The 15,319-nt window shown below is 44.9% G+C and overlaps 1 protein-coding gene and 1 non-coding gene across 2 annotated transcripts in view; one reads left to right on the plus strand and one right to left on the minus strand.

Moving 5' to 3' along the window:
- Positions 1–15,319, plus strand: part of ACAD10 (acyl-CoA dehydrogenase family member 10) — a 109,422-nt gene that overhangs the window by 17,438 nt on the left and 76,665 nt on the right. The window lies entirely within an intron of this gene.
- TRNAE-CUC (transfer RNA glutamic acid (anticodon CUC)) lies at positions 13,843–13,915 on the minus strand. Its single transcript has one exon. It is a non-coding gene; the product is annotated as a tRNA-Glu (tRNA).

Consider the following 15,319-nt stretch of genomic DNA (forward strand, 5'->3'; position numbering starts at 1 on the left):
TTTGGGGTGATGAAAAATTTGGGGAAATAGTCATGATGGTTGTACAAAACTTTGCATGTAATTAATGCCAATGAACTCTACACTTAAGTGGTTAAAAATGGAAGTTTTACTAAACACTTTTTTTTTTTTTTTACTAAACACTTTATCACAATTTTTAAAATAGCAATAAATAATGAACTACTGTCAGAAGGCCTTGGGGCTGAGAGAATATGGGAAATGCTCTTAGATTATTACACAAACCCCAAGGGGTTCAAAGTCAAAGTTCAGTAGCCAGCTCATTCACAGGAAAATTATTTGTGCTTGTAAGTGTCCACTTTTGTAATAGACGGTCTGCCTGTGTTGCATCTACATCCCGCCATCTCTAATCCACCGAGGGGCATCCCCAGTGCTCTGTAAGTCCTCTTCAGGCAATTAACATGTTGCAGTACCTCTCATCTCCACAAAGGCAATCCTCTCTTGACCACTCCCTTCCAGCCACCACCTCCTTTGTGCCTACACTGCTCTTCACTGGGTGAACAGTTGTCTGCCCCTCTCACCCCTTCCTCCATTCCCCTTTTTTCTGAGCCCCACCGCTTCAAAGAAATGCTTTCACCAAGCATTTGGTGAAATGGCTGCTGCACTGCAAAAGCCAACGGCCGATTCTCACGCATCATCTGACTGGACTTACCAGCAGTTTTGTCCCAGTTGATCACTGCCTCCTTCTGGAGACACTTTGGTCACCAGGCTCCTTGGCCTTGACTCTCACGTGATCCTCTCGATCCCTCACTGGTGGCTCCTGCTCCATCCCTTTCAGGAGTCCTTCCTCCCCTCCCTGACCCCTCAGCATGGACACACCCTCGATTCAGCCCCCACACTCCCTCGATCATATCTCATCCAATCACTCTCAAGGCCTCAGGTACCACAAAGCCCCTGTAGATTCCCATGTTGTTTCCTCCAGCCCTGACTCCTCCTGAGCTCTGGGCTGCCTACCTGACATCTCCCGCTGAGATTCCTAATGGATTTCTCACACTCAGCATGTTGCCAGAGCTCAGCCCCAGTTCCCCCACCTCCTGAAACTCTGCCTCCAATCTTCAGCTGCTCAGACATACCATCACCACCACCAACAGTGGACCGTCCTTGGCTCCTCTTTTTCTCACTCCCCGTCTCCAATGCATCAGTAGATCCTCTGGCTCCTTCTTCAGGGCCTGCTATTTCTTCCACCTCCATCACTCACATCCTAATCCAAGCCACCATTATCTCTCATCCTTGTGGTTGCTGGGGTCTCCTGACGTGTTTACTTGCTTCCACTTCTGTTAACTCTATTTTCCAAATAATGTCCAGAGCAATACTTTAAAAACCCAAGCCATGGTGTGTGGCTCCCCTGCCAAAAATGTTCAATTGGCTCCCACGTCAGAGTAAATGCCACATGGTTCACCTTCACTTTCAAGGTCTCCAGTATCCAGGCATTCACTACCTCCTCCATCTTCCGCTCCTTCCACTCTTCCTCTTGCTCACCCCAGCCCAGACACTCTGGCCTCCTGGAGTGTCTTCCAAAGTGCCAAGGTCACCCCTGCCTTGGCATGTGCCTCTCCCTCTGGTTGGAATGCCCTTCCCTTGGGTATACACGTGGCTAAGCCCTTCATTCAGATCTTTGACCTCATTTTGGCTTCTTCTTACTGGAGAAGTCTTCCCTGAGCACCTGTTATATACAGTTGCACCTGCCTCATCACTCTGTACCCCCTTAACCTGCTACAGTGTTCTTCATACCACTTATCACTACTAAATATATATTAGGTCGTTTCTTTATCTTTTGCTGCCTCCCGCTAGAAAGTAAGCCCAGCAAGGGCAGGAACTTTCCTGCATCCATTTCCAGACCCTGGAATACTGCCTGACACTTTCCAGATGCTCAACAAATATTTTAGCGAGTTAATGAATGCTTAAATTATGGATTTTAAATGCAGTTATGTGTGTGGTGTGTGTATGTGGGTTGTGCTTTTTGAATGCACTCCCAGAGAACCAGAGAAATGCTTGAGGTTTAAAAAAAAAGTATATTTCTGTATCTATATCTACATCCATCTATCTGTCTGTATAAATACAGAGAACACAGAGAGATTAATGGAAATGGACCCAGATACAGCTATACCTGTATCTGCATCTATGTCTATAGCTATCCATATTTATATAGATAAGCAGATAAATATATACTTTAGATACATCTGAGTCCATTTTCATTAAACTCTTCTGATCATGGTCAAATTAGTACAAAAACATGTAACAGGTTGGCTTCTGGATTTTTTTTCTGCTTTGTTCAGTTGTAACAAGATCACAGTTCTTTCCACTTTTCTGATAGTATTTAGGAACCTGGTTCAGAATTGTCAGTATAGGTTTCCACTGTTTCTTTTGTTGGTTTTGTTTTTAAGTACACTGCAGTGAATTTAATCTTATAAGGGAATTTATTAAGCTATTTCCAACCTCAAATTATTCAAAACCCAAGTTTTATTGGAATGGATGAAAAATAGAAGTCTTGGTTTTTCTTCCTTGCGTTTTTTTTCTTTTCAGAAAATGAAATGCAAGATTTTGACCCTGTTGAAATAGATAATTAGGAAATTGATCATCATGCATGGATGCTCAGTTGTATCCAACTCTTTGTGACCCCTGGACTGTAGCCCGCCAGGCTCCTCTGTCCATGGGATTTCCCAGGCAAGAATACTGGAGTGGGTTGCCACTTTCTACTCCAGGGGATTTCCCAACCCAGGAATCAAATCCATATTTCCTGAGTCTCTTGCACTGCAAGCAGATTCTTTACCACCTGAGCCATGCTGCTAAGTTGCTTCAGTCGTGTCCGAGTCTGTGCGACCCCATAGACGGCAGCCCCCCAGGCTCTCCTGTCCCTGGGATTCTCCAGGCAAGAACACTGGAGTGGGTTGCCATTTCCTTCTCCAATGCATGATAGTGAAAAGTGAGAGTGAAGTCGCTCAGTCATGTCCGACTCTTCACTACCCCATGGACTGTAGCCTACCAGGCTCCTCCGTCCATGGGATTTTCCAGGCAAAAGTACTGGAGTGGGGTACCATCACTTCTAAAATCCATCTCGTCACTCTGCACTCACTAAGGTGACCACATTCAAAACAATGGAAAATAACAAGCATTGGCAAGGATATGGAGAAATTGGGACCCTTGTTCATTGCTAAGAATTGGTAAGAATCTAAGTGGTGGAGCTGTTTTAGAAAGTAAGAATCTAAGTGGTGGAGCTGTTTTAGAAAACAGCTTGACAGTTCCTCAAAAAATTAAACATAGAAGTACCATATGATCCAGCAATTTTGTTCCTAGGTATAACCCCCCAAAATTGAAAACAGGTACTCAAAATAATATGTATTCATGCATGTTCATAACAGCACTCTTCACAATAACCAAAAGGTAGAAACATCTCAAAAGTCCATAATTGGGTGAATGGATAAACAAAATGTAATATCCATTCAATGGAATATTATTCTGTTATTAAAAACAATGAAGTTCTGATACATACCACCATGAATGAACCTCAAAAACATCATTCTAGGGAAAGAACTGAGACACAAAAGGCCGTAGACTGTATGATTCCACATGTATGAAATACCCAGAATAGACAGATCCATAGGGACAGAAAGCAGATTGGTGATTGCCAGGGACTGGGCGGGACGGAAGGTTGGGTGGGGGGTGACAGCTAATGGGCACTGGGTTTTCTTTTGAGATAACAAATATGGTTTAGAATGAGACAGAGGTGGAAGTTTTACAGCATTATACATGTACTAAATGCCACTCAACAGACTTCCCTGGTGGTCCAGTGGTTACGACTCTGAGCTACTACTGCATGGGTTCTATCCCTGGCTGGGGAACTATGATCCCTGCACAGAGCATGGTGTGGCCAAAAAAAAGGTTAATTTTATGTTTTGTGAATTTCACTTCAATTAAAAAAAAAAACAAACCTATCTTGGCTTCATGTTAGATCCTTTAATTTGCATAACCTTGACTTTCATTATGAAATAGTTAGCATTTTTGCAAAGACCTAGGATGAAAAGGATTACATGTCTCTGTAGAGAACACAAATTACAACATTTCTAGGGCAGAGGGGACAAAACAGAGTTCCAAGTCAGAAAGGAAACTCCATTCATCTTATTCTCCTTCTCCTTCTGATAAATATATACTACTAAAGAATCTGGGACTTAATTAAGTATTAAATATAGCTCCTCTTTCTTTGAAACATCTTCCCTTCCTATCACAGTTGCTTACCCCCAGGGGACTGCCTACAACACTCACTGTTGGTTCCTCACCAGCATCTATTCTTTCCTTTCTCCCAGATTTCATTCAGGCATCTCCCTTCCCCCACATAGCTCTGAGCCTCCAGGAAGTTGTCCTCAACCCCAGAAGTGATTAATCTTACAATAATCCATTCCCCTTACCAGCGACTGGCTCAAATATAACCATGTGACCCAAATCTCTTGAATGATATATCAGGGGAAAGCTTACCAATGATAGTATAGTGGTTTAAAAAATTTGTCTACATACTCTCTGACATGCCTCCCTTAAGTGGAGCTTAGTTCTAGTCCCCTTGTAACTGGGCTGGACCTAGTGACAGACTTCAAGGATGTGATGAAAATGATGATATGTCACTTTCAAGATTTAGTTATTTAAAAGACTGCAGCTTCTATCTTGAGTTGTCTGTTCTTCAGACAACTTACTTGGTGGAAAGCCAGCTGCCATGGCAAGAGGGCACTCAGAAAACTTGTGGAGATACCCACATGGGAAGGAACCAAAGCCTCCTGCAACAGCCAGTGAGAAACTGAGGCCAACAAGCATGTGAGTGAGCTTGAGAACAGGTGTCACTCCAGTGCAGTACAACTCACACACCTTCCCTATTGAAGGCAGGATTCGCTTTTAAGTGGCACAGAAATCCAGAACAAACTGGCGTTTGTTGTTCAGATGCTAAGTCACATCCAACTCTTTGCAACCCCATGGACTGCAGCACACCAGGCATCCCTGTCCTTCACTGTCTCTCGGAATTTGCTCAAACTCATGTCTATTATCCAATCATCTCATTCTCTCCTTCTCCTGCCCTCAATCTTCCCCAGCATCAGGGTCTTTTCCAGTGAATCAGCTGTTTGCCTCAGGTGGCCAAAGTATTGGAGCTTCAGCTTCAGCATCAGTCCTTCCAATGAATACTCAAGGTTGATTTCCTTTAGGGTTGACTGGTTTGATCTCCTTGTTGTCCAAGGGACTCTCAAGAGTCTTCTCCAGCATCACGATTTGAAAGCATCCATTCTTTGGTGCTCAGCCTCTTTACGGTCCAACTCTCACATCTGTACAAGACTACTGGAAAAACCATAGCTTTGACTATATGGACCTTTAGACTTGGGGTCCCAAACAGTGTCACTGGGACTTAGTCCCTCTCCATTTCTCAGCTCTGTTATCATCTGTGTTGACTCCACTCCCAGGCAGGTCCTCTTTCCATGGTAGCAAAGATGACCCCTTGTAGATCCAGGTTTTCACTCTGACCAGCTTGGCAATCCCTGAAGACAGGATTCTAGCAAAAGTCCTGGGGCTGAGATTCCTTAAAAAACTAGGAATAAAACCATGATATGACCCAGCAATCCTACTCCTAGGCATATACCCTGAGGAAACCAAAATTGAAAAAGACACATGTATCCCAGTATTCATTGCAGCACTATTTACAATAGCTAGAACATAAAAGCAACCTAGATGTCCATCGACAGATTAATGGATAAAGAAGTTGTGGTACATATACACAATGGAATATTATTCACCCATAAAAAGGAATGCATTTGAGTCAGTTCTAATGAGGTGGATGAACCTAAAACCTCTTATACAAAGTGAACTAAGTCAGAGAAAGATAAATATCATATTCTAACTCATATATATGGAATCTTGAAAAAGGTACTGAAGAATTTATATACAGGGCAGCAATGGAGAAACAGACATAGCGAATAGACTTATGGACGTGGGGAGAGGGGAAGTGACAGTGAGATGTATGGAAAGAGTAACATGGAAACTTACATTACCACATGTAAAATAGATAGCCAATGGGAATTTGCTGTATGGCTCAGAAAACTCAAACAGGGGCTGTATATCAACCTAGAGGTGTGGGATGGGGAGGGAGATGGCAGGGAGGTTCACAAGGGAGGGGATATATGTATACCTATGGCTGATTCACGTTGAAGTTTGACAGAAAACAACTAGATTCTGTAAAGCTATTATCCTTCAATTAAAAAATTAATTAAAAAAGTCCTGGGGCCAATGCTTATCAGGCAGAACTGAGTCACATGTTCTTTCATGAACCTATCACTGTGGCTGGGAGATTAGAACATCCTGACTGGCCAGGCCTGAGTCACATGACTACTTCGAGAGTAGGAGCAGGCTATGGATGAAGAAGTGAGGGAAATACAGTTCCCCAAAGGAAAACTGCACTTAGGAGAAGAAAGTGAAAGCAACATATCTCCACCTAACTTTTTACATCTCTTGCTGCTTCCTGTAAACATGTCCAAGTCTCCTCCAACCTACAAACACGACAAAACATTCTCATCTCCCTTGAGCTTCTGCAGATCACTCTCCTTCCTCTGGTTGCCAGAATTCTAGTCTACACGGCCTGCTCCACTTCCTGACTTTTTGTACCCTCCTCAGTCCTGGATAACCAAGCCTCCAGCCCTGCCAGTCCACTCAAAGGGCTCCAGTGGCCATCAATGCCCCAATATCTAGTGTAGTGGCCTTCCTTCTGTCCCTATACTTCTTGGCCTCTTGCCTACGCGCTATACCACTGACCACCATTTCCTGTTCCCCTGATAAGAGTGGTTTCTGGACATCTACCCAACTGGGCCTCTTCTGACCTCTCAGGATCTTCTTTTCCTGTTTCTTTCACTCCTGCCCAACTGCCACTGTTATCCAGGCTCTGTCTTAAGCCTTCACGTCATCTCACATCTACATTCTCTTTCGGGCATTCTTTTTTACACCCACTATGGTTGTTGTTCAGTCGCTTAATTGTGTCTGACTCTTTGTGACCCCATGGACTGCAGCACGCCCGGCTTCCCTGTTCTTCACCATCTCCCGGAGCTTGCTCAAACTCATGTCCATTGAGTCAGTGATGCCATCCAACCATCTCGTCTTCTGTCATCCCCTTCTCCTCCCGCCTTCAGTCTTTCCCAGCATCAGGATCTTTTCCAATGAGTGAGCTCTTCTCATGAGGTGGCCAAAGTATTGGAGCTTCAGTTTCAGCATCAGTCCTTCCAAAGAACATTCAGGGTTGATATCCTTTAGGGTTGACTGGTTTGATCTCCTTGCAGTCCAAGGGACTCTCAAGAGTCTTCTCTAACACCACAGTTTTATACCCATGGCTCTGGCCACACATGTACAGTGAAGAATCCCCAAATCTTTCCTGCTCTGAGCTCAGGGCTCATCCCATCAGCTGCCTGCCACTCATTTCCACTAGAATTCCTACAGAACCTTCAGACCTGCAAGTCCTTGGCCAGCATCACTTCATTCCCAAGTCCAGGTTGCCTGGGTTGAATGCTAGTTCTACTCTTTGATAGCCAGGTGATCATGGACAAATTATTTCATTTTTCTTTATTATGTATTTTTGACCCCACTATGTGGCATGTGGGATCTAGTTCCCTGACCAGGGATCTAACCCATGCCCCCTGGATGGGAAGCATCAGTCTTAGCCACTGGACCACTGAGAGGGAGCTCCTCACTCTTGAATTTCTTAGTTACCTCATCTATAAAATGGAGATGATAACAGTCCCTAACAAATAAGGTGACTTACACAGGTTCAGAGAGTTAGATTATGGACATCTTTGAGGGCCCACTACTCTACATGTCACCCAAACACATGGCACCCCTGCTCTATGCAGCTGGGCATCCCCTGCTGTTCTCAGGATCTACCAGGCACTTCCTCCCCTCTGTTCCTTTGCTCTCTGCTGAAGGACCCCAGCCTATCCCTTTCCCCTGCCAGTCTGTGCGCTTTAATGTCAAGGCTTGTCTCAAATTGCACTTCTTTTTTGTAGCTTCTCTTCACCCCCAAACCAAGTAGAATGAAGCACAGCCTTTCTTTCCTGTCTCCAGAGCATAGCATTTTATGACAGTGAATCACAGTAGCTGGTTTACATTATCAGATCACTTGTTTGATCACTTGATCTGATCACCTGAAGTCTTTGAAGACTTTGATCATTTTTATTGCCCCAGACTCCTAACACATAACTTGTGGCATTTAATGGAGTGCAAAAAATAATATTTGCTGAATCCAACAACTGCTAGTGAAATGCATTAAGATTTCTTAAGTTCCAGTTTGTAGAGGGTTGGCTTTATGATGGACGTCAGCTGTTTCATCTACCCAGTGGACATTCCTGACCCTTTGTTTGCATAACAGCTCCCAGCCTGCCTTCCTTTGGGAAACTCCCTTTCCCCACACAAGGTAGTGACAAGGGCCCACAGACCACAGCACCCTGGCACATGGAATAGGTCTGGCCAGTCAGAGCCAGAGTGGTCATTGCAGATAGGGGCGTGTGGTCCAGCCTGGGCTAAAGAGAATGAAATCCTGGGATTTTTCATGGAGGCTAGAGAGAGAAGGCGCCCAAGAGTTGGTGTGGGCAGCGCCTGGGGCTCTCTGGGGCCCTGGGGCTCCCATCCCCCTCCACCTGGAAGAAACCCAACTGCAGGCAGAAAGTTCTGGGCAGTTAGTGAGATGGTAGTTGTGGAACAACAGTCCCCAAGGTCCACCCCTGAACTTGGCCTTGGGCTTCCCTGGTGGCTCTGATGGTAAAGAATCTGCCTGCAGTGTGGAAGACCTGGGTTCAATCCTTGGGTTGGGAATATCCCCTGGAGAAGGGAATGGCAACCCATTCCAGTATTCTTGCCTGGAGAATTCCATGGACAGAGGAACCTGGTAGGCTACAGTCCATGGGGTCACAAAGAGTCGGACACGACTGAGCAACTAATGCTTTTCAATGCTGGTTTTACCTCTGTAAGGCGTCATGATGTAACACTCCTTATGCTATGGAAACCCAGGAAGGTGACTTCTCACTGCCCTGAAGTGCCAGGCATCTCCTCCTTCCAGCTCTCCTGCCCTACTTTTGCGGAGGCGATACCGATGATACTGACAGGGTTAGCATTCAGAAGTCTGGAAAGCAGAGATGAGGAGAGAAAGTAGTGAATTCATCTCCCTGACAAATACTTTATGATCATCTGCGATGTGAGGGAAGGCCCTGAAGTGGCACTTCGGGGCACTGTATATTAATCAAGACTCTTTCAGTGACAGGAAGTCAAGAGGACCTGGATTGAGAGAATAGATAAATAAGGGAATGGAATTTATTGGCTTATGTAACTGCGAAGTCCAGGAGTAGGGCTGACTTCAGGCACAGCTAATCCAGAGGCTCAGACAGTGACATCAGGGACTGGCCCCCCCACCCCCGCCTTTGCTTTTTTCTGCATTGATTTTATTCTCATGTGGTCTCTTTCCACATGGGAGAAAAGATGGTCACCACCAGCCCCAAATGTATTTATTACCAGCAAAGAAGGAATGTGTGATATATACAGGGCAATAAGTTTAGACAGAGAGTTGGAGACTCTTATCTATTAGAAAGGCATTTGTCTATAAGTAATAGAACACCCTACTAGTGGGACTTACAAGGTCAAAGTTGTTTATTGCATGTATTAGCTGTCTAAAGATAAGTAATTCCAAGGTTGGTTCTCCCTGCATGCTAGGGGCCCAGGTTCTTTCTCTCTTTCTGCTCTGCCATCCTCAGCATGTCAGCAACATTGTCCCTCTGGGTCACAAACTGGCTGCTGTGAAACCAAGTGTCATATCCTCACACAGAGGCATTCTCAGAAGGAAGGAAGGAAAGAAGGAAGAGGGCAGGAGCAAAAACAGCTTTCTCATTTTCATGCTTTTCATTTCAGAGGGTAAAATCTTTTCCAGAAATCTCTGGCAAATTTCCTTCTCCATCTCACTGGCCAAAATCAAGTCCCATGACCATCTCTGACCAATCTCTTGCACAAGGGAATAGGATTGGTACCATCAACTAGGAGCAATCATGATTCATCTCTTTGCTAAGAGAGCAGTACAGTTATCCAGATATTCACCTTGTTTGAGTTTCTGGGCTGGTGAGGCCTACCCCCAATCTTGGGAGGTAAATCATGATTGTCCTCAAGGAGTTTGGGGGAGTCTCTTGGGAGGGCTTCTGCACCAGTTCTTTGGTGAGGTTGTTGAGCTGCTCATTAACCAATCCAGAACTTGACCTGCCTCCATCCTTGTTTTGTGAAATAATTAATCTCTTATTGTGTAAGCCATTTTGAGTTGAGATTCTATTACTTGTAGCTGGAGGCATCCTCATTCTCCTGTAACTCAGATAGAATTTGCTCAAGACAACACTTTCCACACTGGTCTTAGAGCTCCACAGAGGATGCAGGGTAGGCAAGGTCCATCTCAACCAAGGCCTTGTCCCCACAGCCTCTCCATGCCCAGTTATCCTGCCCTCTTCTGAATCCCACGGCATTTCTGTGCCTTCTTCTTATTGCCCTTCCCAATTCATCTTCTTTTGAAAAAATATTTAGTTTTTATTTTTATTTATTTGGCTGCCTTGGGTCTTAGTTGCAACATATGGGATCTGCTTCCCTGAACAGGGATTGAACGTGCACCCCCTGCATTGGGAGCACAGAGTCTTAGCCACTGGACAACCAGGGAAGTCCCCTACTTGTGTATTTTAAAAGAGAAAGCTCTTACTATTGTTTTATAGCACTTAGAATACATAATTGTAAATAGGATAAGTAGAAATAAGTGGAGATGTGAGTTACATAACAAAAATTGGTTTTGAATCTCTCAAATTGAATTTGACTTGTGATAATATAAAAGAAATAAAGTTGGATATAGAATAAACAACAAGGTCCTATTGTATAATATTGCACTGCTGCTGCTGCCAAGTCGCTTCAGTCGGGTCCGACTCTGTGCAACCCCAGAGACGGCAGCCCACCAGACTCCCCCGTCCCTGGGATTCTCCAGGCAAGAACCCTGGAGTGGGTTGCCATTTTCTTCTCTAAGGCATGAAGGTGAAAAGTGAAAGTGAGGGAACTATATTTAATACCTCGAGATAAACCATAATGGAAAAGTATTAAAAAATGCATATATGTATAAATCACTTTGCTGAACAGCAGAAATTAACACACCATGGTAAATCACTATATTTCAATTAGAAAAAAAAAAAACAGAAAAAGCTTTTGGAAGACATTTGTACACACATCAGTCTATACCTACCAAATTAACACTGCTTTATATCCCTCAGTAGTTTATAAAAATCTTGTTCTAGGTTTTCTCTCTCTCCTATTTATTCTGTAATAAATCGAAGCCACAAATTAAGCTGATCCCTCCAGAATTTAAAGTTTCCAGTTAGCCTGTTTATGCCTGTCTGACTGTGCCTTTGGGGGCAGTAACTGAGTCTACACGCTCAAAGAAAGGACTCCTCAGGGTCTAGATAGTTTTGTTCCAGAAGCAACTTTTCCAGCTAGGGAAGCTCCATGTAAATGAACTGAGATGTCAGCTTACTTGCTTGGTGTGGCCTGGGCCCTGAGCCCCCTGAATGAAGAGGGCCACGAGAGGCAATTTCCCAGAGTCTGCCCTTGGGTGGAATGGGGGGAAGTACTGGTGAAGTTTTCTCTCTCCTTTATCAGCTCTGGCTCAGGCCCGGCCTGAGTGGGAAAGAGCCAGAGAGAAGTCAGACAGTTCCATGAGGAGAGGGCAAGGCTTGCAGAGGGTGGGCGGACAGAACTACAGTCCTCACACAAAAGTAGTCTTAAGCCAATACTCTGCTCTTTTCCCAAGGCAACCACAAAACAGGAATTGGGGGCCATGTCCTTTGTCCCCAGTTTCCAACATTAGGGGAGCAGTGGAGAGGAGTAGCAAGGAGCCCAGATTTGGGGGTCAAACAGTGCTGAAATGGGGAGCTGCCCTTGTCACGTGTATCAGCTATGTCACCTCATGTCAATGCTGAAATGTCCGCCGCTGAGCCCTGGTTTCCTGATTTGTAAAATGGGGTAACTACCTACTTTACAGGCGCGCGCTGAGTACACGGAAAGCACCCGACACAGCAACTGTAATTTGGTACATGGTTTGGAATTCAACAAATGCGAGCTTGCCTTGGAAACAAACACCTCAGCAAAGACAGGACTTTCTTCCGCTTCTGATTCTTGGCAAGAGCAAAGTGACTCTGTCAGCTCTGGGTCCTACCAAAGAAAACAGATTTGGGGTCTGCCCCTCTGGATTTCTACTTGGGGTAACCAGGGCTGGAAAAGAGGTCTCTCAGAGGGGTGTTGTTTTAGTTTAATGGTTTTTTTTTTTCCTACCATAATTCATTTTTTAATTTTTTTTTTAAACTTTACAATGTTTTAGGTTTTTCCCTGTCTACTTGGGTTCACAGGAGCCAACAATAATCCAATCAGGATTCTTTGACATTAATTACCTCTCTTTGTACAAGAATATTATCTCAGCAGGTGAAAAGTGTTTGAACAGAGTTCATCAAAAAGGCAGCCCTTTGCTGAGGACTGCATGGTGTGGGTCATCTTTGGGGGATTATTCTGTTTCTGAAAAGCAGCAGGATGTCTTTATTTACATAAAACTGTGAGAGGCCGTGGGATTGCAGGGAGAGGAGATCCCGGCATACAGGAGGAAAAGGAGCAGGAGAGAGCCTTCGCCTGACTCTGATCAAACAGAGCCAGGAATCTAGCCAAACAGAAAGTGCAGGATTGGCAGAGACCGAGCAATCCTGCAGAGACTTTTAGGAAAGATTCTGGGCCACAGCACGGGGCCTCCTAAGCTGGGCCAGGAGAATCTGGCGGCAGCCCCCGGCCCCGGGCCTGTTCCCACGTAATTGAAGTTGAATGTGCTGGGGGTGGGGAGGGCTGCCGAAGGCTGCAGAAATCTCAGTGTCCGCAGTTGGCCCTGTTTGGGATCAAAGCCAGTCAGTGTTGATTTTGCACAGCATAGAAACAAATGCAACCGAAAGGCTGTTTTCCTGGGGCGTGCGTTTCGAAAGCAGGCTTTTCATTTGTTTCCCCAAGGACAGGTGGAGTGGGGAGGTGGGGGAGTCATGACGTGGCTCTTCTGTTGCGGTCACTTTGGCGAGCGGTTTTGGGCTCAGAGTTTCCAAGCATGCATAAACTAATCAGGATGTGTGAGTGGACACGGCTACGATGAGGGCTAGATTCTTCACAAAAGATAATTCCAGGAGAATGCTGCTGCAGGACCCGCTGGCTTTGTGCGATAAGTTCCAATTTGCTGTCCGCTGGAGTGTCTCCAAGCCAGCAACTCTCTTGATTCCTTCTGAAAATTTCCATTTCTTCTTCTTCACTTCTAGGTCTTTCTCTGTGATCTGTTCTTCTGCCCAGAAATTAGCTTGCGTTCCTTCTTTTCCATTTAGCACCTCAGCCTGCTGGTGTTAAGCACAATGGTAATGATGTAAGTGATACAAGCAAGTTTCTCAAGTGGTGGAAACACCTTCTCTTAATGGCACTCGCCCTCTCTCGGCCCTCCAGGGAAAAGTCTGAACTTTTAGCCCGTTGGGCCACAACCAAAGAATGAAGAATTTAGAATCAGGAATCCATATAGCTGGCGGGATCTCAATTGTTCTTTTTAAATGAGGAAACAAATCAAGTAGGTTTGTTCTGGGACTTGCAGCTTCTTCCCAGCAGAAGATGGCAGAAGACGTCTCCACAGAGGGCAAGTCAGAACTGTTTTTCCGATTCAGTGCCATAGACTCATTTTTTTTTTTCGTCTGCACGGGAACTTGTTGCAGCAAGCGGTATCTTTTAGTTGTGGCTTGTGGGACCTAGTTCCCTGACCAGGGATCGAACCCAGGCCCCCCGCATTGAGAGTGCAGAGTCTTGGCCACTGGACCACCAGGGAAGTCCCTCACTCTGATTTTTTTTTAGAGTCAGCTGTGTTGTGCTAGGGTAGATTCATCCTAGGTGTCAAGCACCTTCATGGTCCAAGATTTTGCTGGTGATTTCACCCTTTGATGGACCCTCCCTTTCCCCAGTCCCAGACAAACCTCTCTTATTTCAAGATATGCTGGATCTGAAAGGAGTTTTGGATTGAGGATTTAGAACAGTCTGAAAAGAAGCAAAGCTGATTTAGTTCATGTTGTGTCCTTGGTAATTAGCCTTGTGAGGTGAACTTGATAACCACTACACTACGGAAATGGTAATTAGCCTTAGGGTAACAAGTGTCTGCACCAGCGCAGCTGCGTTCTAGTGAGAAGTTTCTGCCCCAAAGAAGTTCAATATTAGGCCCCCAAGGCCACAGTCATTGTGTATAACACGACAGACTGTTCATCTCTTCCTGGCCTTAAGGTAGAAAGAATTCAAAATCCAGATTAAAAACCAACTGCAGACCACCTTTCGGGCTCTTATAAGCTTCCAGAATTACAGTGAGAGGCTGCTCAATGTCCTGGAAAGGTACACTAGCTAAAATGGTTCTGAAATAGTTTTCGCCTCTAGAAGTCCAGCTTTCAAAATTCATGTCTGATAGAAACTTGTCCTAAATGACAGCATTCTGGGGAGGGCTCGTAAGTTTCAGGGAAGCAAGAAAAAGGGTTACCATCAGGTGGTAAATGGTTACCACTACCTTCAGAAAATGAGAAGAGGGTGTAAAGAAGTTATGACATTAATCAGGATAAAGAGACCACACTCTCTCCCCCCGCCCCCCAAAAAAGTAAAAAGTCTTATATAACTTCCCTGAAGTGCCCTACTGCACAAATGCAAAGCATGCTTTTTGCCTGCTGCAGGCTGACCACAGTACTGCCTTGGGGGGAGATAACTTCACATCGCAGAGGAGATTGGGCTTTGGCTCTGGGGTAGAACTCAGGGTTCCTCAGAGGACAGGCTATTATGACTTTGTCATTTAAAAATCTTAACTTTAAAAGCTGCATCTGTTGGTGTAGCCACTACAGAGAATTCTAGGACTCCCATTTCAGGAATTTTCACAGGCAAGAATGAAGACTGGCCAGCAGCAGAGGCCTGCCAGAGAACACTCGGTGGCTTCCTAAACTTGCTTCAGATGCTGGCCAGGTCTCTGGGTGGTTTAGATGTACCCCCCAGCGCCATTAAAGAACAGGAGCTAGATCTCAAGAAAAGTTCCTGAAAATCTTCCCTTCTGCTGCCAAGAGGGAAGTAACACAGCAGAATCACTGCAATAGAGTTAAATCAGCTTTATCCTGGAGGAAACAAAACAGCTTTCCTCAAATGTTGTAAGAGTGACTTTTCTTTTCCAGATTAGCCCATGGACTTTATCACAACGAGCCAAAATCTG

This window comes from Bos taurus, chromosome 17, assembly GCF_002263795.3.
Source record: "Bos taurus isolate L1 Dominette 01449 registration number 42190680 breed Hereford chromosome 17, ARS-UCD2.0, whole genome shotgun sequence".
Classification (NCBI taxonomy): Eukaryota; Metazoa; Chordata; class Mammalia; order Artiodactyla; family Bovidae; genus Bos; species Bos taurus.